At 33.5% G+C, this 22,287-nt stretch overlaps 1 long non-coding RNA gene across 3 annotated transcripts in view; it reads right to left on the reverse strand.

The window, feature by feature from the left end:
- Positions 1–1,874: 1,874 nt before the first annotated feature.
- LOC123636457 overlaps positions 1,875–22,287 on the reverse strand; it is a 65,630-nt gene continuing 45,217 nt past the window's right edge. For all 3 annotated transcript variants that reach the window (XR_006734544.1, XR_006734541.1, XR_006734543.1), the window contains one exon: positions 1,875–2,037. This is a non-coding gene — a long non-coding RNA (uncharacterized LOC123636457). The remainder of the gene's footprint in view (positions 2,038–22,287) is intronic.

Below are 22,287 nucleotides of genomic sequence, written 5' to 3' on the forward strand. Positions count from 1 at the left end.
CAGAACATTTCAGAATATTTCATTAATATTTATGAGCTTTTCACATGGCTAGTTACTAACCAAAGTGTTTCAATTTGTTAAACAAGAAAAGATTCAGCTATGAATTATGTACTGGTCATTCAATTTTAGCAAAATGGAATAAATCAATGACTTAGAAGTGAATGATACAGTCAAATCATAGTGTTTATGCCTATTCAGTTGTAGAACTACGATTATCTACATTGAATAGATACATAGCTATTACACATTTTATCCCTACTCAGATAGTGATCATTTTTTTAACCTTTAAACTCTTATACCTTGTTATTATGTTGCCCTAAAGCTGTTCTTTATTTTCAGAACATTTTTCAATGCTCCTGGCACTTTGTAATCCTGGCACCAGCCAAGGCAGGTGAATCACTTGAACCCAGGAGTTCAAGACCAGTGTGAGCAACATAGGACAACTCCTTATGTACAAATAATAGAGGTGTGATGTCACATGCCTGTAGTCCCAGCTATTCAGGAGGCTGAGGCAGGAGGATCATTGAGCCCAGGAGTTTGAGGTTGCAGTGAGCTATCTATGATGACACCCACTGCACTCTAGCCAGGGCAACAGAGTGAGACCCTGTCTTGGAAAAAAAATAAATAAGAATTTTTAAAAAGGCAAATATAAGCATCAGTAAAACATGGGTGACATAAAATGTCCAAAAACTTGAAATAATCTATACCAAAAGAGCAATTAGATATCAAGAAAGGGAAAAGAACAGCCAATTCAAAGGCAGGCTAAGGAGAATAAGAGGCAACTCTGACACTAAGAAAATAAAATGGCTATTAAATATAAACAGATCATTCTCTCTCTTAATTAAAAATATTTATACATCTACCCTCTCTCTTTTTGTTTTTTTATTCTTTTTGCTTATGAAATTCTGTTTTACATTTGAAAAATTCTCACTATTATGATTTAAAATGCTATAATTCTGTACTTCATCTCCCTGTCAAATTTTTTTAATATGAGCATTTATCTTCATGTAAATTGTTATTCTAGTTTCACAAATAAAGGGATTTGAAAACTCTTGAACAACAGAAATCATGCATTTTCCAAAAATGTTCTTTTTTTTCTGTATGCAGCACTATTTGAGAAATATTTCTAGTGATTCTTGTTCAGAGAGGATCCATTCTTTGAGCTGTAGTATTTTTCTCTAGTTTTCTAATTTAGAAGGCTCTCTAAGCCTGTTCTGTTTGCTATGCCTGCTCTCACTGTAAGGAGCCCAGTAAAGATGTGAATTCCTGGGCTAGGAGCACTATCAGTGGATCTTCATCAGGTCCTATCTGCCCCAAGAGTGACAATAGTTATTGAAATTTTCAAGTCAGTTTTACTGTTTTGTTTTCTTCCTTCCTAAATCCCAGCACTCACATTAGGGCTACATTTCCATAAAACTCACAGAAGAAAAGAGGCGTTACACACATGTGCTCAGCCTGTCAGTGCCTTTTCTAGCACCCAGGGATTCCTGCCTCTGGGAGAGGATGTCAAGTGGTTCAGCTTCTATAGAAATAATTTTCAGAACTCTGACCATCTCATCAGTTTTCAGCATGGTGCTCCTGTCTTTGCTCTGCAGTATTTTACTTTTCAGGCTTGTCCTATGCGATTATTTACTTGCTTTTTTTAATGTTCATGTTTCTAATATATCTTTAAACATGGCAGAAATGGAGAATGTCTTTACTTTATGTTTTTCTGCTGGAATTTTACCTTACTTTCTATTCACTTTAAGGATGTTCAAATCTGCATCTGGATGGCAGGTTGATATACATAGCTCTTGCTTTAACCCTGGGACTTTGATGCAATGAAGACTCTGCTGATCCAAAACAGATTCTTATCTGAGCATTGCTGTCTGGTCCTTTGGTATTTCAGGCAGATGGAGTGCATGAACAAAACACCGTCACTAAGATGTCATGGTCACTGTGACACTTTCTCCTTCTGCTCCCACGGTCTGGTCTTTTTCATTCAGGATCCAAGCTTTCCCCTGGCTCTCATTCACTTACATCCCCTCCATATGTTTTCTAGAATGAAAGGAGAAGGAAACAACAATGAGAATGAGAACAACACTCAAACAGCAGAGAAGTCGTTCTCAGGCATCTCTGCAACGTGGGCATCACCAAGCTAGCTAGTTAAATGAGTGTTCCTTCCAGATAATCAATTTTGTAGGCTGGAGAGTATCCAGGTAGTTTGCATTTTTCGCAAAGATTTCAGTAGATTCTGATTCAAGCTGATCACTGACTACAATTTGAAAATTGTAACTTGAGTGTTAGCTATCAGTTTATGAACCTTGAGGCAAGCAATATAGACCCATGGATGATAATGCAAGGATATTTAAACCTGCTGGTTTTGTGTCTGGGTGAAATTGTACTGGAAGGCTATAAGTGAGTTGCAAGTTTTTTATATCAATCACGTAATTAATTTGTCTTATAAATATTAGCATATTTAGTCTAAACTTCATTTTAAAACAAAGGTTTATATTAGGTGGGAGAAAGGAGTTGTCCTGTGAAGTTTAGTCATGTTCTGGATTTTTGTAGTATAATTGGTGGGACATAGAGAGTCTCATTCAGGGCTGGTATGCATACTGTGTTTGTGGGGTAAATAAAGTCCCACAATACGCCTAATGTGCTCTAAATTGTTCTAGAAGGGAAAAATGTTTACATCACATTTGACAATAAAAAGATTAATGTCTGTCACAATAATAAATGAAAATTTGGATTTGTCAAATTATGTTGGTATCAGGGAAAAGTGGAATAATTTTTAAGCTTCTACAGATCTGTAAGAGAGATTTTAACCCACAGACTAATATACAAACCACAGAGTGAAAAATCATTACAAGTAATATACATTGTGCAGGAAATTACTGATCCAACAACAAAATATAACACAGCAAACAATGAGATTCTGGATACAGGAGACCAATGTCAACTTTACTTTCATCATCTGATGAAATGTAATACCTATTTGTCTTTTCCAGCTCTGGCTAAGTAGCTTAAATGACAAAACAGTGTCTTGCAGGCAACCTGAGCTCTTTGAGAAAATGCAGAAATAAACGTCAGAAATTATCAAAGTTATTTATTTTTTAAGAATAAGCTGTTTTGAAGAGAAGTCAAGAGCTTAAAAGATTTTATTATGATGAGATGGCAATGATTATGTGCATAAGATAAACACATTTGTTAAATCACACTTGCCAATGAAGGTTGTGAATAGCTTCCATCGAAATAGCACGAGGCTGCTCTTATTAAAGGTAATGAGGTGTAGTCATTTGAAAATATATCCTACTTCTAAATGCCTATAAAATGCAAACTACACTAACTCTGCCGAGTTATGTTAATAACTAGTGAAAAGCGACTTATTCTGAAGTACCTAAAAAACAAATTATTCAAAGTGTCTACCAGGTGTTGTGGAACAGAGGAAGTTTGGTTTCGGCTTTTTTCCAAGTCACCTTTAGGAATACTCCAGAGCCTCTGAAAGTGGCTTATCAGTACACATTTGAATATTTTAATTATACACTTGAAAAAATACTTCAGAGTCATTTGACTAAAAGTGCAATTTGTGTATTACGTTTTAGCACTTAAATCAACTATGAAATAGCATTTTAAATTAAAATCCAATATACTTTGCATTCACTCTGTTCAAGAAAATTGAAGCTAATTATAACTCTCAAATTAAGTAAGAATGGGTAGCTAACAGTGCAATTTTTAGAATATGATACATTATTAGACATGAAAATAACTACATTCTTATACTCAAGAAAAATACTACCAAATATGACAAAGAAAATATAAGGGGTAGGATAAAGGTAGAAATGGTCTTGTGAGAGTTTTGGGGAATAAATTTCCAAAAAATATGTGTACAACTTAATTGCCTAATTTCCCGCTTTTCGAAGGTCATTCTTCTCTATCTACCTGAGAAAACAGGGATTGATTTTCCATGTGATTCCTCCTCAGTCCATGACTTAGAGTGTATCATGACATTTAAAGCTATGTTTCCAGCTAGTGTTGTTGCTGGTAAATAACTGAAACCTGGGAATTTTATACACACTTGAAATCATGTTGCTGTCATAATTTTAACCCCACCAATGGAGTGCTATAAGAAAATTACACTTTCCTTTATTGACTTGCCCCTTGATTTCACTTAACTCCACTATTGAACAGCTATTGTTTAGAAGACACATTGTAAGTATTGCTGGCTTGTCAACTTCATTGGAAAATGCCAAATGGCTTTTTAAAAGTACTATAAAAACTTAAGACTCCACACAGCAATGTCTAAGATTTTTTCCTTGCTTGCTTATTAACACTTCATATTATGAGATATTTAAATTTTTGTGAATGTATATTTTAATGCGTTAAGTTTAATGTTCCCTAATGTTGATGTATATTTTATTATTTCTGCCTACTATGCAAATTTTATTATTAATTATTTTATTAGAGTTCTCTTATATTTTGGATACAGATCTTTTGCTTTTCATTATGCACAATGTATGTATGTGTATGTACATATATACAAATATTCATACTATATATACATAATATATAATATATATTATGTATGTGTATATATGTGTGTGTGTGTGTATATATATGTATATATAGACAGATAAAGAGAGAGGGAGAGAGATATAATTTTGTCCCAGTTGGTTGCCTGGAAAATCTCTTAAGAGGACTTTCAAAGTACAGAAGTAATTATACTCATGGTCATCAAATTTATCAATCATTTTCTGGATTGTTTTGTTTATGTTTGTGTTTTATTTTAAAAACCTTTCTCTGTCTCACAGTTACTTATATATTTCCAATACATTACTCTAAAAGTTTTAAATTTTGTCTTTCACATTTAAGCCTCATGCCACTTAGAATTGTCTTTTGTGTACAATGTCTCAGTTGTCCATTTGAAGACAAGACTACACCTGAAGACACATTGTTCTGTATTTGTCTTTGATTCAATGATATCATATCTTAATTTATATAGTTAATTTTTAAATATCTGATTGATAAATGTTGAAATAATGTATCAAAACTCCCACATAATTTCCTTTAAGATTTTAATTTAAAGTTCAACAAATCTGCAGAAAACATACCTTTATGATTCTAATAACTGTGTGGCCATAATGTAACTTTTTGTATTTAGGTATTATTAATTGTTTTTAATAAAGTTTTTAATTTTCTAGTTTTACAAATCTTTTGTTTTATTAGTTTAAAAATATTTTCTAAATATTTCCTTACTATTGTAAATTATAGTCCAATAATCATAGTTTTAAAGATTTGTGGCAAGTATAAACAAATGAATTTGAGACCTGTCCATTATGCTAGACTTTATTAATTATAATAATTTTTTTCATAAATTTGGTATGTTCTTAGTAGACAATTATATTATCTTTTCCCAGTAAGAGTTTAGTTTCCTTTTTTCAAATTTTTATACTTACATCATTTAATGATATTATTCTAACCTGCAAATTGCAACTTCTAGTAACATGTTGAATAAACATGATGGAAACAATCATCCTTATTTTTTTCCTTGATTTTAAAGGAAATGCTAAGATTAGTTCATGATACTGGCTGTAGGTATTTTGAAAACCACTTATTTCTTTCTTTTTATTGATACATAATACTTGTGCATACTTTGTGGGTACACGTAATCTTTTGATACATTTGTGTAATGTGTAATGACCAAATCAGGGTAATTGGGATATCTATCACCTCAAGCATTTATCTTTTCTTTGTGTTGGAACCATTCAAATTCTTCTAGCTATTTTGAAATATACAATAGATTATTAGTAAGTACAGTCACTCTACTGTACTGTTAAATAGTAGATTTTATTCCTTTTATCTAACTATAGTTTGGTACCCATTAATCAAGCTCTCTTCATCTCTCACTTACCCAACTCTTCTTGGCCTCTGGTAACCACCAACCTGTTCTCTATATTCACCAAATACACTTTGTTGGCTCCACATATGAGTGAGAACATGCAATATTTACCTTTCTGTGCCTGGCTTATTTCACTTAATATAATGACCTCTAGTTCTATCCATGTTGCTGCAAATGACAGGATTTTATTCCTTTTTTTTGGCTGAATAATACTCCTTTGTGTATATATATATATATATATATATATATATATATATATATATATATACATATATATATATATATATATATATATATATATATATATATATACACCTTATTTTCCTTATTCATTCATCTGTTGATGGACACTTAGGTTGATTTCATATATTTGCTATTGCGAATAGTGCTACAATAAACATGGGAGTTCAGATATTTCTTCAACATACTGATTTCCTTTCTTTTGGATATATATTCAGTAGTGGAATTACTGGATCACAAGGTAGTTCTATTTTAAGTTTTTGAGGCCTCTCTATACTCTTTCCGTAGTGGCTGTACTAATTTACATTCCCACTAACAGTGTACAAGCATTCCCCTTTCACCACATCCTTGCCAGCAACCATTATTTCCTGTCTTTTTGATGAAAGTCCTCTTAACTGGGGTGAGATGATATCTCATTGTGGTTTTGATTTGCATTTTCCTAATTTGTAATGTTGAATATTTTCTCATATGCCTGTTGGTCATTTGTATATCTTCTTTTCAGAAATATTTATTCAGATCTTTGCCAATTTTTTTAATTGGATTATTTGAATTTTTTGCTATTGAGTTGTTTGAGTTTTTTGTATATCCTGGTTATAAACACTTGCGAGATGCATGGTTTACAAATACTTTCTCTCATTCTGTGGGCTGTCTCTTCACTCTATTAATTGTTTCCCTTACTGTGTAGCAGCTTCTTAGTTTCATGTAACCCTATTTGTCTATTCTTGTTTAGTTGTCTGTGCTTTTGAGGTATTATTCAAAATTTCCTTGCCCAGTGAAATTTCATGAAGCAATTTCCCTGTGCTTTTTCTAGTAATTTCATAGTTTCAGGTTTTAGATTTAAGTCTTTAGGCCATTCTGATTTTATTTTTGTGTATGGTGAAAGACAGACATCTAGTTTCATTCTTCTGCACATAGTTACCCCATTTTCCTTTTACTATTTATTGAAGAGATTATCATTACCCTAATGTTCTTGGTGTCATTCTGGAAGATAAGTTGCCTTTAAATATGTGGATTTATATCTGGGTTCTCTATTCTGTTCCGTTGGTTTATGTGTCTGTTTTCATTCCAATACCATGTTGTTTTGGTTACACTAGCTTTGTACCATATTTTGAAGTCAAGTAGTTTGATGCCTCCAGCTTTGTTCTTTTTGCTGAGGATTGATGAGGTTATTCTCTGTCTTTTGTGGTTCTATGTAGATCTTAGGATTTTTCAAAACTTTCTGTGAAGAATATCATTGGTATTTTCATAGGATTGCATTGAATCTGTAAATTGCTTTAGGTGGTATTGACATTTTAAGAATATTAATTCTCTCCAATTAGCCTAGGACATTTTTCTATTTTTTATGTCCTCATCAATTTTGTTCATCAGTGTTTTATAGCTTTTTTTGTTGAGATATTTCACTTCTTTGGTTAAATTTATCCCTATATATTTTATATTTTTCTAGCTATTATAAATAGAATTGCTTTCTTGATTTCTTTTTAAGATTGTTCATTGTTGACATATATAAGTGCTACTGTTCTTTTTTTTTAAATGTTGATTTTGTATCCTAAAAACTTGCTGAATTCATTTCTCTGTTGTAAGAGTGTTTGTTGGATTTTTTTAAAGATTTTCTAAATATAATATCATGTCATCTGGAACTAGAACAACGCAAGGGTGTGCACTGTCATCACTACTATTCAATATAGGGCTGGAAGTCCTAGCCAGAGCAATCAGGCAAGAAAAAGAAATGAAGGGCATCCAAATTGGGAAAACTATTGCTCTTTGTTTACAATATTACATTATATCTAGAAAACCCCAAAGAATCCAAGAGACTCCTGGAATGAATAAATGAATTCAGCAAAGTCTCAGAATACAAAATCAATGTACATAAATCAATATCATTTCTATATACCAATAACAGTCAAGCTGAGATTCAAATCAAAGACTCAATACCATTCACAATAGCTACAAAGAAAATAAAATACCTAGGAATATACTTAACTAAGAAGGTGAAAGATCTCTACAAGGAGAACTACAAAACACTGAGGAAAGAAATCACAGAGGACACAAACAAATGGAAAAATATATCCTGCTCATCAGTTGGCAAAATCAATGTTGTTAAAATGTCCATACTACCAAAAGTGATTTATAAAGTCAATGCAATCCACATCAAAATACCATCATCATACTTCACAGATCTAAAGAAAATAGTTCTATGCTTTGTTTGGCACCAGAAAAGAGCCTGAATAGCCAAAGCAACAATGGAACAACAGAAAAAAAAAATAGAAGACCCGTATATAAAACCACCTACCTTCAACCAACTGATCTATGACAAAGCAGACAGTAGCATACACTGAGGAAATGACACCCTATTCAATAAATGGTGATAAGAAAATTCAACAGCCACATGCAGAAGAATGAAACAGGACCCTTATCTCTCACTAATTTTTCAGGATTTGATTGGAATTTTTACACTTACTTGGGAAGAAAGGTCATTTTTAAAATATTGAGATTTCTTATTTTTAAAATGATCATTTTAAATTTCTTTTAATCAAGTTTTAGAATATATTCATATAAGTCATAGACATCTTTTCAACAAAATCATCAAAATTAGCAGTTGCTGTTACACACACAAAATATTTCTGTGACAGATTATCTTTTCTTTTACAAACATAGCTATTTGCAACATGTATACATAACTAATATGTATGTTATGAATTGTATATAGAAAAAAGATACATGCAACTTTCATTTTATAATCCAAAAAAAGAAAACTAAAGTTTCTTTGAGCTAATCTAGAAGACTAGAATGAATTTATCAACCCCAAAATGATTGTACGTCTTGTCAGTGATTGAATATGGAACTGGAAAAGTTTTAATATTTTTATTTACCTTTATTTTACCAACAGTACCACAGTGTCTTTAAATCATGATGCGTATCAAAATTGTAAACTCTCCCTTGTGAATACCATCATAAGGTCTTCAAAACCTTTAAATAAAGTAGGAATAAATTATACTGCTGTTTTTAAATAAGCCATATAATTATAAATGTCAGTGATATTTTTTGTGTGACTTTTTTCCCTAAATGACAGAGGAATTCCACTTCAACCTCTACTCTTACAAATTCTCCTCTTCTTCCTCAGACTCCAGATCTAGTGATCTGCAATGAATTTCTGGAATAGCCAAGCTGATTTAAACTTTATTTATGTCTATGTCTTGGAAGTATGTCTGACAACATATGCACTGAGCTACTTCCTTGGCCTGAATTCCTCAGCCTCTAACTCTCTACATTTCATCTTGTCATTCAAGTCTCACATGAGTTATTATTCCTTCAAAGGCCTCACTTTATCCTCCAATCTAAAGCTGTCTATCTGTCACTTTCTTCCTCATCATTGTAGTTTATTTATTTCATAGAATCCATTTCTGCCTGCAATTATTATCCTGTTCAATGATTCGTTTATACATTTGTGTCTCTAATGTCCTCCTTCACTAAATAGGAAGCTCCATCACAAGGTACTGGGTCTATCCTGTTCACTGATGCATCCCAGGCACTTAGAATGGTATCAGGCACATAAATATGCTTAATAATCACTTGTTGAATATATGAATATAATTTATAAATATTATTTAAACTAAACCATATATTTCATTATAGTGTTTTATGAGCTTAATATCTACATTATAAATACTAGAATTATACATTTCAGCTATCTATAGTATGACTTTTCTTTGTCATGGACAGTTTTTTATAGGGGGTGAGGGTAGAAGAGACTTTCTTATTGTTCTAAAAATATAAATAAATAACAAATGCAAAATATGTGTAAAAATCCTCAAATTTATCAGAACAATATGAAAAGTAATGCAATGAAAAATAAATAGTATGAAAAGAAAAATAATATAAAAATATGATAGTCCATGTATATTCACCTTACTGTATCCCACATCTCATTACTCTGTCTAAAAGGTAAGTATATTAAACAGATGCTGGTACTTTTCTTGACCCTTTTCGATAAATTAGTAATCCCGAATGTTTATAGCAGCACAATTCACAATCGCAAAGATGTGGAAACAACCCAAGTGCCCATCAATCCACAAATGGATTAGTAAACTGTGGTATATGTATACCATGGAGTACTACTCAGCTATAAGAAATAACGATGATACGACATCTCTTTGGTTCTCCTGGAGAGAGCTGGAACCCATTATACTAAGTGAAGTATCCAAAGAATGGAAAAACAAGCATCACATGTACTCACCAGAAAACTGGTTTCCCTGATCATCACCTAAATGTACATCGGGGAAGGATACCAATTGGGTATCAGACTGGGATGGGGGGTGGGGGGAGGGGATGGGTGTATGCCTACATGACGAGTGCGTTGCACACCCTCTGGGGAATGGTCATGCTTGAAGGTGCAGACCCGGGGAGGAGGGGGAGGGGATGGAGGTATGACTACATGATGAGTGCCAGGCGCACTGTCTGGAGAATGAGAACGGACGCGCTTGGGACTCTGACTCGGGGGGATGGGCAGGACATGGACAATGTATATGACCTAAACTTATGTACCCCCATGATGAGCTGAAATTAAAAAAAAAAAATTAGTAATCCATGATTCTGTTTATTAATACATATATCTATATACAAAGGCTTGAGGAGTTAATATACAGAAGAGCTTTAACACATGAAAACATCAAGAAAACAAAAAATAGATTTAACATTTTTTAGAGTAAATGAAGCATTTGTTAAATGGATTAGCAGAATTTTTGGCACAAGATTTTAAAGAAGACACATTGGAAACTAGATTACACAACAGAGTTATATCTTAGATTTGAGATTAAATGTAAATAATTTTCTTTAAATATGACTGAATGAAAGTGATATTTTCCTTGTGTGGTCAGTTTATTAGCATAAGCAAACTGACCTGAATACATAAGTAATTTTTTCCCCCCAAATTTCTCTGCAATTGTTAGAGACAGATTAATTAACCTTAAAAATATTCCCTTGGTTCACATAAGACATATAAAATGCTGTTTATTTAAGGAGAGTAATTAATTTTCTTCAGGGGCTAAAATCACATTCCCTCAAGCAAAATCATTTTGACATTATCAGATATCACAGTGTGGTTAAAGAACAATTATAAAGTAATTCTCACAGAATAAATCTCATTACTTTCCAGAGGCCTTTTGAATTAAGTGAAAGAAAATGTTACCATATTTGATTTTCAGCCTTGTTTCTTCAAAGAGTTGAACATGCAGGAAAAGAGAGTGACATTTTAATCCTGATAAACTATTACATTCAAATGACCTTAAAATAAAACCTTTCAAAAATTCATTGAGCACATTTTTTTCTCAAAATTTAATATGTGTTTTTCTAAAAAAAAAAATCAAAATTTTCTTAAAACCCAAATACAAGACTTTCTTTACAATAATGCAGCTTTAACCTCTGAAGTGTTGTTAGGATTTAGTTGTAATCTATTAATTTCCTGTGACAGAAAATAAATGATTTACTTATAAATTAATTTATTTTTTCTTCAAAAATTCTTTATTGAATGTGAACTGCTTTAAAAGTCCTGTCTATAAAACTGTAAGTTATTTAAAGAAAAATTGTGTAGCCTCAAATAATTATTATTAAGAAATTTTGAAATATAGAAGAAATTTTTCAAACTTTAAATTTAAAAATACTTAAATAATTATGCTAGGCAATGTATAGTATTAATTATAAGCAGAATATTATTTAATTAAAAATAAAAGACTAAATTAATAGGAATTAGATACATAGAAAAATTCTTAAAGTGCTATATCCATTATTTTATTTCTATTTCTACTTTTGTAATAGAAATAATCATTAATGCTTATTTCTTATCACCTGAATTTCTGTAATAAACTTGTAAGTTTTTTCTAGTTTCTCTTTGTTCTAATAATGTTTGGCTATAAGAAAGAAAAACTGTTTAAAATAAAATCACAAAAATAATATGTCATCCTTCTGCTAAAAATTTCATTTCTGTCATATAAACAAAGTCTACCATTCAAGGCCTTGAATAATCTCATAAAACATTACTCTTTCATTTATTACCACTTCCTTAGATTATAATAATAATGTCTAGCCTTTCTAAAGGCTAATTGCCTTTCTAAAGGCTAAAATTGCTTTTCTAAGTTCTACTGTTCCTTTTAATATTTGCAAGCACTTTATGGTTATAATTGTCCTCTGTATCTGTGGGGCATTGGTTCTAGGACCCCCCCATATATGAAAATCCACAGATTCTTAAGTCTCCCCACTGTGAATTGACATCTTCAACTCCAATACTTCTGCTCCAAGTGATCTTACCTACCAGACTATAGCCACAATTCTAACCTTTCTTCTAGCGAGCAATTACTACATGCCAAGCAGTATATTAGGATGTAGTAATAGAAAGAGAAAGGAAACTCAGTATTCTGTGCAGTGCTCTTAAAAGTATTCAAATTCAGGCTAAAAATTAAATAACTAAAATACAAATTTAGCAGTTTGTTTTTTCCAAAATGGAAAGAGAATGAGAAACTGTACTGAACTCACACATGAAGCAGGGACAGTGATCCAATACACCTTTCTAAAATCCTTGATTTTTGCATATCAATATATTTTCACTTTCTTCTCCTAGACTCCATTGATTCACAATGACCTAAGCCTGCCCACTTATCTTAACTGTGTGACTTACTCCACTCTAATCACCTGGGGTGGAATTAAGGATGAGATTTAACCATAATACCCATTATATCTTTATTAGTAGCTTTTTATTGTAGCATTCCAACAGTTATATTCCACATCGTTTTTATCCTGATGGTTAAGGCATTAACCAAAACAGCTGGTGGACATAGTGAAATTGTTTGTACATTCATAATTTTTCCCTTTCCATAATTTCCTCATGACCCATCATTCTGACATATGAGTTATTTATGATAAATTGTGATAAGCAAACAGCCATCAAGGAGCATGGTCCATTTGGCAGAAAAGGGCCTCTTTTCTGTACTAAAGGTTTTTTTCCCTCCAAATTTGTATGATCATATAGACTTACAATTATTCATTTATTATTTCATCCATTTATTCAACTTTCATTGAGAATCTACTATGAACCAGCCATTATTGTAGGTTTTGGTAAACAAGTTTGTGTCACTGTCCCCAAGATCCCTCCAGGGTTTGGTGATTTAGTAGGAGGGCTCACAGTATTCAGTATATAGTTGTACTCATGGCTATGATTTATTACAGCAAAAGGAAACAAAGAAAATCCAGCAAAGGGAAGAGGTGCATAATGCAAAGTCCAGAGGAAACAAGGTACAAGCCACAAAGAGACCTCTAACAGTGATGTTGCACAGAACACAATTTCTACAGCAAAGAGTGGTGACAACATATGTGAAATACTATCAGGAAAATTCACTAAAGACTCAGTACCCAGAGTTTTTATTGGTTGCTGTTCACGAAGGCACTCTATGCCTAACATGGACAAAATTTCAGTCTCCCAGAGGGAAAGCAAGTATTCAGCATGGGCCATATTGTTTGCACAGTTTAGGCTGAGTGAGCTTTTCTTATTAGTTAAGGAATGGTGGGAACCCTTCTGAAATCCAAGTTTTCAAGTACCAGATGAGTGCTTACCTTGCAAGCAGATGTTAAAAAAAATAGCCATCTCAGGTCTGCTGTATTAATTCTTTTCTGCATAAAGTCACATAAAAACCTTGCTCTAATGAGACTCATTTTCTGGCATGTGTGTGTGTGGCTGTGGAGAGGGTGACAACAAAAGCAATAAATTATATTTCAGAATATATAGTAGACCCTGAAACAGCTCGTATATACCACATACTCTTATGAGTGTTTTACATATATTACCTCCTTCGATACTTACAACAATGCCTTGATATAGATATTAATATTATCACACTTACTTTACTGTGAAAAACTGAGGCACACAGAGGTTAAGTAAACTGATCAGTTAGGAAGAACTAAAGTCAGGAATTCAACTTAAGCTGGGAAGCTCAAGAGTCTGCAATTTATATCATTATATAAATATCTTTCTAAAAAATAAACAAACAAGAAAATATCAAATAGTAATTAATGCTATGCTAAGAACTAGAATAATAGAATATAAAAAAATAATTGTATGAGAAGGGATAGCAGTTGGTTGGCCCCACTTGTTGCCTGTCCAGCTGTCATTGTCTCTTATCTTCAATGTTTACTGGGTTGACACCATAAAAATGATTTTACGTAAAATGGGACAAAACTGTGTCTCTGATAACATAGAGTCAGTTCAGATATTGTACCCAGAGCCAACCCTAACTCAGGATTTCCTATCAAGTGAAGTTATATATCTTTCTTATTACTAATATTTAAACGAGTTGAATAAGAGTTTCTCTGACAGCTATAAACATTTGAATTGGCATAGAAGATTATGTTAAATTAGATGGTAAGAAAAGGGCTCTCTTAATAATTAACATTTATGCTGAAATCTCAATGACAAGAAAAAGCTCACCATGTAAAAATAACTTTAGGCTGAGAAAATAACGTAAGTCAGGCATACGCATGAGTACATGTTAGAAACAACACAAAGGCCAGAGTTGATAGAGCCTAATACGTGAGTAGGAGATAATGTAAGAAGTTGAAGTGGTGAGTGACAACACAGTAAGCTTTGGAGACTAAGATATGAATTGCGGATATTATCTTATGGGTAATTGGAAGCTGCTGAAGAGTTTTAAGCAGGGAAATGAATCATGTTTATGTTTTTAAAATCACTTAGCTAATTGTGAAGGATGGAAATATGAGGATTGAGCTTGGAAGCAAGAAGACTAAATCTGAAGGCAATTATAGTGTTCAAGTAAAAGATGACAGTGCTTTGTATTAGATGATAAAAGTACAGAATAAGATGAGTGGAAAAATCTACAAGGTATTTTATGTATATATATGGTCAATAAATCTGGATGATAGAGGGGTAAGTTATGCCAAAAGCAACATTTGTGTTAGTTTGTCTTTTTGTTACTGACTTGTAGTGTTTATTTTGGGTATAAGTCCTTTATCAATAGTATGTATCACAAATATTATCTCCTTTCTTTTCTCTTACCTAGACTTTTTTCTTTTACACACACACACACAAACACACACACACACACACACACACACATACACGACCAATATCCAAATGAGTAAAAGACATTAAACGTTCTTGGTATCATGAAAATAAAAATTGAAATTACATGAGAGATTTTCAGTTTAAGCTAGGACATGTAAAAAGCTTTGCAATTGTTATTCCTATCCTCACATACCTTAGATAAATCACTCTTGATGATGGTATTTAATTTTTTTTATACTTTTTTGCATTCGGTTTGCTAATATTTTGTTGAGAATGTTTGCATCTAGGTTTATTAGGTATATTGGTCTGTAGCTTTCTTTTCTTTTCTAGTTTTGGTATTAAGGTAATGCTAGCCTCATGGAATGAGTTAGGAGGTATTCCCAATATTTCCTCTGCTTCTACATTCTGGAAGAGATTGTAGAGACTTGGTAAAATCTCTTCTTTAAATGTTTTATAGAATTCACCAGAGAATGCTTCTAAGCCTGGTGATTTCTGCTTTGAAAGATTATTATTTATAGATTTAACTTATCTAACAGATATAGGCCTATTCAGATTATCTAGTTCTTGTGTGAGTTTTGGCAGATTGTATCTTTTAAAGAATTGGTCAATTTCATCTAGGTTGTAAGTTTTGTAAGCCTAGAGTGGTTCATCATATTCATGTATTATCTTTTTAATGTCCATGGGGTCTGTAATGATGTGTCCTATTTTGGTTTCAATATTAATAATTTGGGTCTTCTCTCTTGGATCTATCAGAGAAGTGTGTTTGCAGAAATCTGGAGAAATAGGAACATCCAGAGAGATACAGATGAAAATCAGTAGGAACAATTTCAATGAATTATTGCAAACTGGATGTGTACTAATATGGCAGTGAGAAAATTCTGGAGGTAGCAGCCACAGAACAGCTTCCAGACATTTATGGTTTTTACCTTCAGAGACCCCACCAGATTTGCAAGCTGAAAAATCTAAGAAAGATACACTCATTTATCTAGCAGGGGAAGGGAAAGATAATCTTTACGAAATACACCCAGAGCATTCTCCATACCGAAAACCTACTGTTCAAGAGAAAAGCCATAGCCAACTCGTGGAAAGGCTTTACTCTAACGCACACCCCCCTCTGGCCTCCTACCTTACCTAAGGTGAGAAAAAGTTATTCCAAATGTTTTTGAAGGCACATCCCAGAAACACAGGTCCACAAAAAGATCTAGATTTAATCTCAAGATCATAGTATGGTTTGGTTTCTCTCTCTCATATTTTGCCACCAGTACCAGGGTAAAATAGCAGTAAATTACAAATTAAAGAGCTATAAGACGAAGGTTCTCTCTGAGGAGAAATATTTAGGGAAGCCCAAAGTCAAAAGGACAAGCAAAAACAAGGTTCTTAGAGCAATCGGAAGCCTATGGCACCTATAAATACAGTAAACATTAAACTAAATCCAACTCCTAACCAGATTAATACAAATCCTTATGATAATGACCTATTTACCACAGATCCTACTACCCAATATAACTTGTCTGGCTTTCAACAAAACTTTATGAGGTACACCCAAATACAAGAAAATGCACAATCTGAAGAGATAAAGCAAGCATCAGGAATAGACTCAAGCCTTATGGAGATGTTACCATTGTAAAACCTGGAATTTAAATAAAATGTGATTAATAATTAAGAGCCCTCATAGAAAACAGAGACAACATAAAAGAACAGATCGGTAGTGTAAGCAGAGAGTTGAAGATTCTAGAAAAGAATCAAAAGGAAATACTAGAAATTAAAAACATTGTAACAGAAGTGGAAAATTTCTTTGATGAGCCCTTTCATACCCTGTGAATGGCCAAGGAAAGAATCAATGAGATTGAAGATAGGTCAAAAATACTTTTCAAACTGAAATGACATTTATATAACATTGGTTTGAACACTCAATTTGATCTAATTGACATTTATGCAATTATATCAAATTAATATAGATTATAGAATACCCCACCCAATAACAGTAGAAAATATTTTCTTTTCAATGTACCAGAGTTGGGGGGAAAAGGTGCTGATTTATGTAATTTTGTAAATGAGGGGAGTCTGTAAAACTAAAGGCAAAATAAGCTATACATAAGTCCTATAGACTAGTTGATAAAGTTATTTCTCATAGGAGTATGAATTATCTATTCTTATATCACCATATGTATTACTGGAAATTAACAATTAAATAATGTATGGTAGATGATTGTAGCCATGTTTCTCACTGTTGGAGTGGGAAGTTGCATATAAGCAAAAGGAAGAGACTAGCTAGAATGATACATAGGGTAATGAACTAGAGTTAGTGACATCACTAAAAACTCATGTTCAGGTGAACATACATAGGTTATAAGTACATTTTTTTTGCTCTGTCACCTGATAAGGGCCAGAACTAAAGATAATATAAGAGCAATGAACATATTTAACACTGAAATATTGGTTTCTAATACCATTCTTCAATAAAAAGAATGAACACTTTTGCAGAAATGACTGATTCTATGACTTTTGCAGGAAATGTAATATGTAGTATGACCCTGAGACATCTTGTAATGTCAGAAAGTAAGAAAAGACACACACACACACACACACACACACACACACACACGCACACGCACACGCACACACTGATGGGAGTATTTAAAAGGGATACCGGAGCCAACTAAAAGAACTCCGAATGGCCAGAGCTAGAACAATTTGAGCACAAAATAAGTTAAGTTGTATTGGGTTACAAACCTATATTAGTCTGCTAGGGCTGCCATAACAAAATGCCATAGACTGGGATGGCTTCAACAATAAAAATTTATTTTCTCACAGTCTGGAGTCTGAAAGTCCAAAATGAAGGGTCAGCAAGGTTTGATTTCTGGTGATTGCTATTTTACTGGATTGTGGGCAGAAGCCTTCTCCTGTGTCCTCACATGGCAGAAACAGATGTAGAGAGATGAAAGAAAGAGAGGGAAAAGGAGAAGGAGAGAGAGAGGGATATCTTCCTCTTATTACAAGGCCACAAATTATATCAGATTATTTCCCCACCTTTAAAGCCTCCTTTAACCGGGGGCTACAGCTTCAGTATATGAAATTTGGAGGGATGCAGTTCAGTCCATAGCATACCACCCTGGCCCCCAGAATTCATGTAATCACATGCAAAATACATCTATTTCATTCCAACAGCCTCAAAAGTCTCAACTCATTCCGATATCTACCCTCAAATCTAAAGTCCAAAGTCTCATCTAAATATCATCTAAATCAGATATGAGTGAGACTCTAAGCACTGTTCATCCTGAGACAAAATTCCTCTCCAGCTATGAACTTGTGAAATCAAACAAGTTGGGTGCTTATAAAATACAATTGTGAGATAGGTATAGGATAGACACTCCCATCTCAAAGGGGAAAAATTGAAATCAAAAAGGAGGTGAAATGTTCCAAGCAAGTCCAAAACTTAGCAAGGCAAATTCTATCAGATTTTAAGTCTTGAGAATAATCTTGATTTATTTAATGCTCTGCTTTTCAGTCCCAGTGGCACAGTGGCACAGTGATCCCACTATCAAGTGTATGTTGGGTGGAGGTCTTGCCCTCAAGGCTCTGAGTAGAGGCTATCTGGCCTTTGGAAACCCAGATAGCAAATCCACCCTTTGAAATCAAGGAGGAAGCTCTGAAAATCTCTGAATCACCTTTGGAGTCATTCTTCCCTTTTCTTGAAGAATAGCACATTTGATTTTACTATCCTTCTAAGTCTCATATCCTTCTTCATTTTATCCCATCTCCATTTTCTTCACTTCAAATTGGCAGCATTTTTTCTCATACAATCTCATAATCACTTTATCAAGTGATAGTTCAGCCACATCATTGGTGTTCTCTTCAGAACATACTTTCTCATTTTTTGAAATATGGACAGGCTGAAAATTTTTCAAATCTTTAAGTTCTGGTTCCTTTTGTTACCCAAAACTCAGCCACTTGTCCACTAGTCTGAATCAGAATGAGGACAAGCAGTTTAATGGGGAAGGAAAGACAGCCTACTTTGCCGGCAAAGGAGGAAATATGGTAGACCTTCTTGTCTCAAAATCCCAAATTTCCCAAACATAGGCAGAAATACAGAGCTTTTAAGGGGAAGGTTCTTGGCTTCAGACAATTACTATGGTTAACTATTTTAATTGTCCCATCTCTGCCAAAAATAAAGCTTGCCAACTCTGCCAGTGGGGCTGGTGCCACGTGGGAGTTTTAGCAAAAGACTTAACCTGTCTCAAGGATGTAGGCCAGGCTACAGTTCCCAAAAGAGTGGAGGAAGTTTTCCAGGCCATTCCCTCTGTTACATATTCCCCACTCTCAATATTTCTCTTCCATATTTATGGGAGGAGGTACCAACTACTCTATTACACTTTTGGCTTAATAATGTCATTCTTCTGGAATTTTACTATATATAAGCAGTCTGTAGGACTGAGGTTATGCTTTCAACATTTTTTGTCTCATCTAAATATCCAATGTCATCATTAACATGTTCTATATTCCACAACACTAGAATATAATTCAGACAAATTCTTTGCTACTTAACAACAGAGATCACCTTTCCTACAGTTTCAAATAACACATTCCTCATTTTTGTTGGAGATCTGAACAGAATATCCTTTAATATCCATATTTCTACCAATATTCTGTTTGTGGTTATTTATATATTCTCTAAAAAGATAGAGGCTTTCTGTACAGCTCTCCTCTTTTTTTTTTTTCAGAATCCTCACCAGAATCACCTGTAACATCTATATTTCTAGCATGCATCTCAAAATTCTTCCAGTCTCTACCCATTACCCAATTCCAAAGCCACTTGTACATTTTTAAGTATTTGCTGCAATAACCTCCAAATACTCTGTTATTGAGAAACTCCCAGCACCTAGTCTTTTGGGATATATAAAAGCTTCATTATGTTGGTATGATTGATTATATCATTTACCACTAGAGAGCAACTCAACCTTCAACACTTCTCCCTCCCTGGAGGTTGAGAGGTGGTGACCAGCCCCCAACATGAAACTACCTATGGACTACCAGCTATAAGTAAACTCATTAGCACACAAAAACACACTTATCCTTTTGTAGATTCCAGGGATTTTAAGCATTATATGCCAGGAAATGGTCATGAAGACCAGATATATATTCCACAATATCACAGTGGGATCTTCATCTTGTTGTTTTTTTTTTTTTTTTGAGACAGAGTCTCCCTCTGTTGCCCGGGCTAGAGTGAGTGCCGTGGCATCAGCCTAGCTCACAGCAACCTCAGACTCCTGGGCTTAAGCGATCCTACTGCCTCAGCCTCCCGAGTAGCTGGGACTACAGGCATGCGCCACCATGCCCGGCTAACTTTTTCTAAATATATTTTTAGTTGTCCAGATAATTTATTTCTATTTTTTTTTAGTAGAGACGGGGGTCTCACTTAGGCTGGTCTCGAACTCCTGACCTCGAGCAATCCACCCGCCTCAGCCTCCCAGAGAGCTAGGATTACAGGCGTGAGCCACCGCGCCCGGCCTTGTTCTTGATCTTAAAGGAAAAACTTTCAGTTTTTCATCATCAAGGATGACATTAGCTGTTGACTTATTTGGTCTTTATTGTGTAGATACACATTCTTTCTATACTTAATTTGTTGAGGATTTTATCATAAAAAGGTGATAATTTTGTCAAATGCTTTTTTTTGCATTTTTTGAGATAATCATAATTGATATCTTTCATCCTGTTACTGTGCTGTATCACATTTATTGATTTGCATATGTTGAACCATCCTTGCATCCTAGTGATAAATTCAACTGGATAATGGTGTGCAATCCTTTTAATAAAATGCTGGACTCAATTTTTGGGTATTTTGTTGAGAATTTTTGCATCTGCATTTATCAGGGATATAGGCCTATAATTTTCTTTTCTTGTAGTTTTCTTTCAGACTTTGATATCAGGGTAATGCTGATAAAACAAGTTTGGAAGCACTCCTTGCTCTTCATAGATGATTAATGAGATACATTTCAACAGATTTTTCTTGATTTTCTCAATGAGACCTTTACACCAAAATACATATTATTAACAGAATAGAATGTTCTGAATAATAATAGAATATTATTTTTGTGATCCCTTCAATAGGAGCAAGTCTGAGAAAATGGTTAATTCAAGTCAATGGTGATTTTTCTAATAGTATTGTAGAGTATTATGAAAAGTGGTATATTGTATTATTAGAATATACTTACATATTTAGATATAAGATAGTGAGAGATTCATATATGGTCCCTGTGGGAAGAGAATTGCCAGAACTACAAAATTAAAACAACAACCACAACAACAAACATAGGCATTAGGCCTAACTGACAATTTGAATATTGCCATGTTTGAAAGGTTAATCCGTGGTCTTGGGATATTTAGGAATTTAGCTGAAGGAGTTCTTTTTTATGCTTTTGATGAGCACTTAATAGCCCACAAGAAAAGACAGGGAATCTCATGTCAATCAGATACTGTGTGGGATTTTCCCTTACTGCCTTACTCTGGAGGTAGTTTTTAGTGTGTTAATTGAGCTCTCTACTTCTCTACAGGGAATCTTCAACTGAAAATACAGACAAACAAATTAAACTATACTGAATCTGCCAACATTTCCTTTAGTTCCTAGTAGACATTATCATTGTGCATTTGCATTAAGAGATTATTTACTCCCTAGATAATTTTTAAATAAACAAATCTATGTCCTTGTCTATGCCAGAAAGAATAAAAATATTATGTAGGGATTATTTTTTTCTCAACACTTGAGGGAAAAAAAGACTTACATGAATATAATTATGTTCATTGTATATTGCATATTCAATTTTTTTAACAAAAAATAGAATTTCTCGATCTCTGCACTATTGATTGATTATGGATTGGTTAATTATTTCTTGTGGGAGCTGTCCTGTGAATTGTATAATTTTCAGCAACATCCCTGGCCTCTGCTCTGTAGATGCAAGTGATACTCTTTCCAGTTGTGAAAACCAAATATATCTGCAGAGTTTGCAAATATTCCCTGGGGTTTGGGGACAATATCACCCCTCTCCTATTAGGAACCACTGTTTTAAATTGACAATGCATGTATCAGATATAAACTCATAAAAAATAT

Source organism: Lemur catta, chromosome 4 (genome assembly GCF_020740605.2).
Source record: "Lemur catta isolate mLemCat1 chromosome 4, mLemCat1.pri, whole genome shotgun sequence".
In the NCBI taxonomy this organism is placed as follows: Eukaryota; Metazoa; Chordata; class Mammalia; order Primates; family Lemuridae; genus Lemur; species Lemur catta.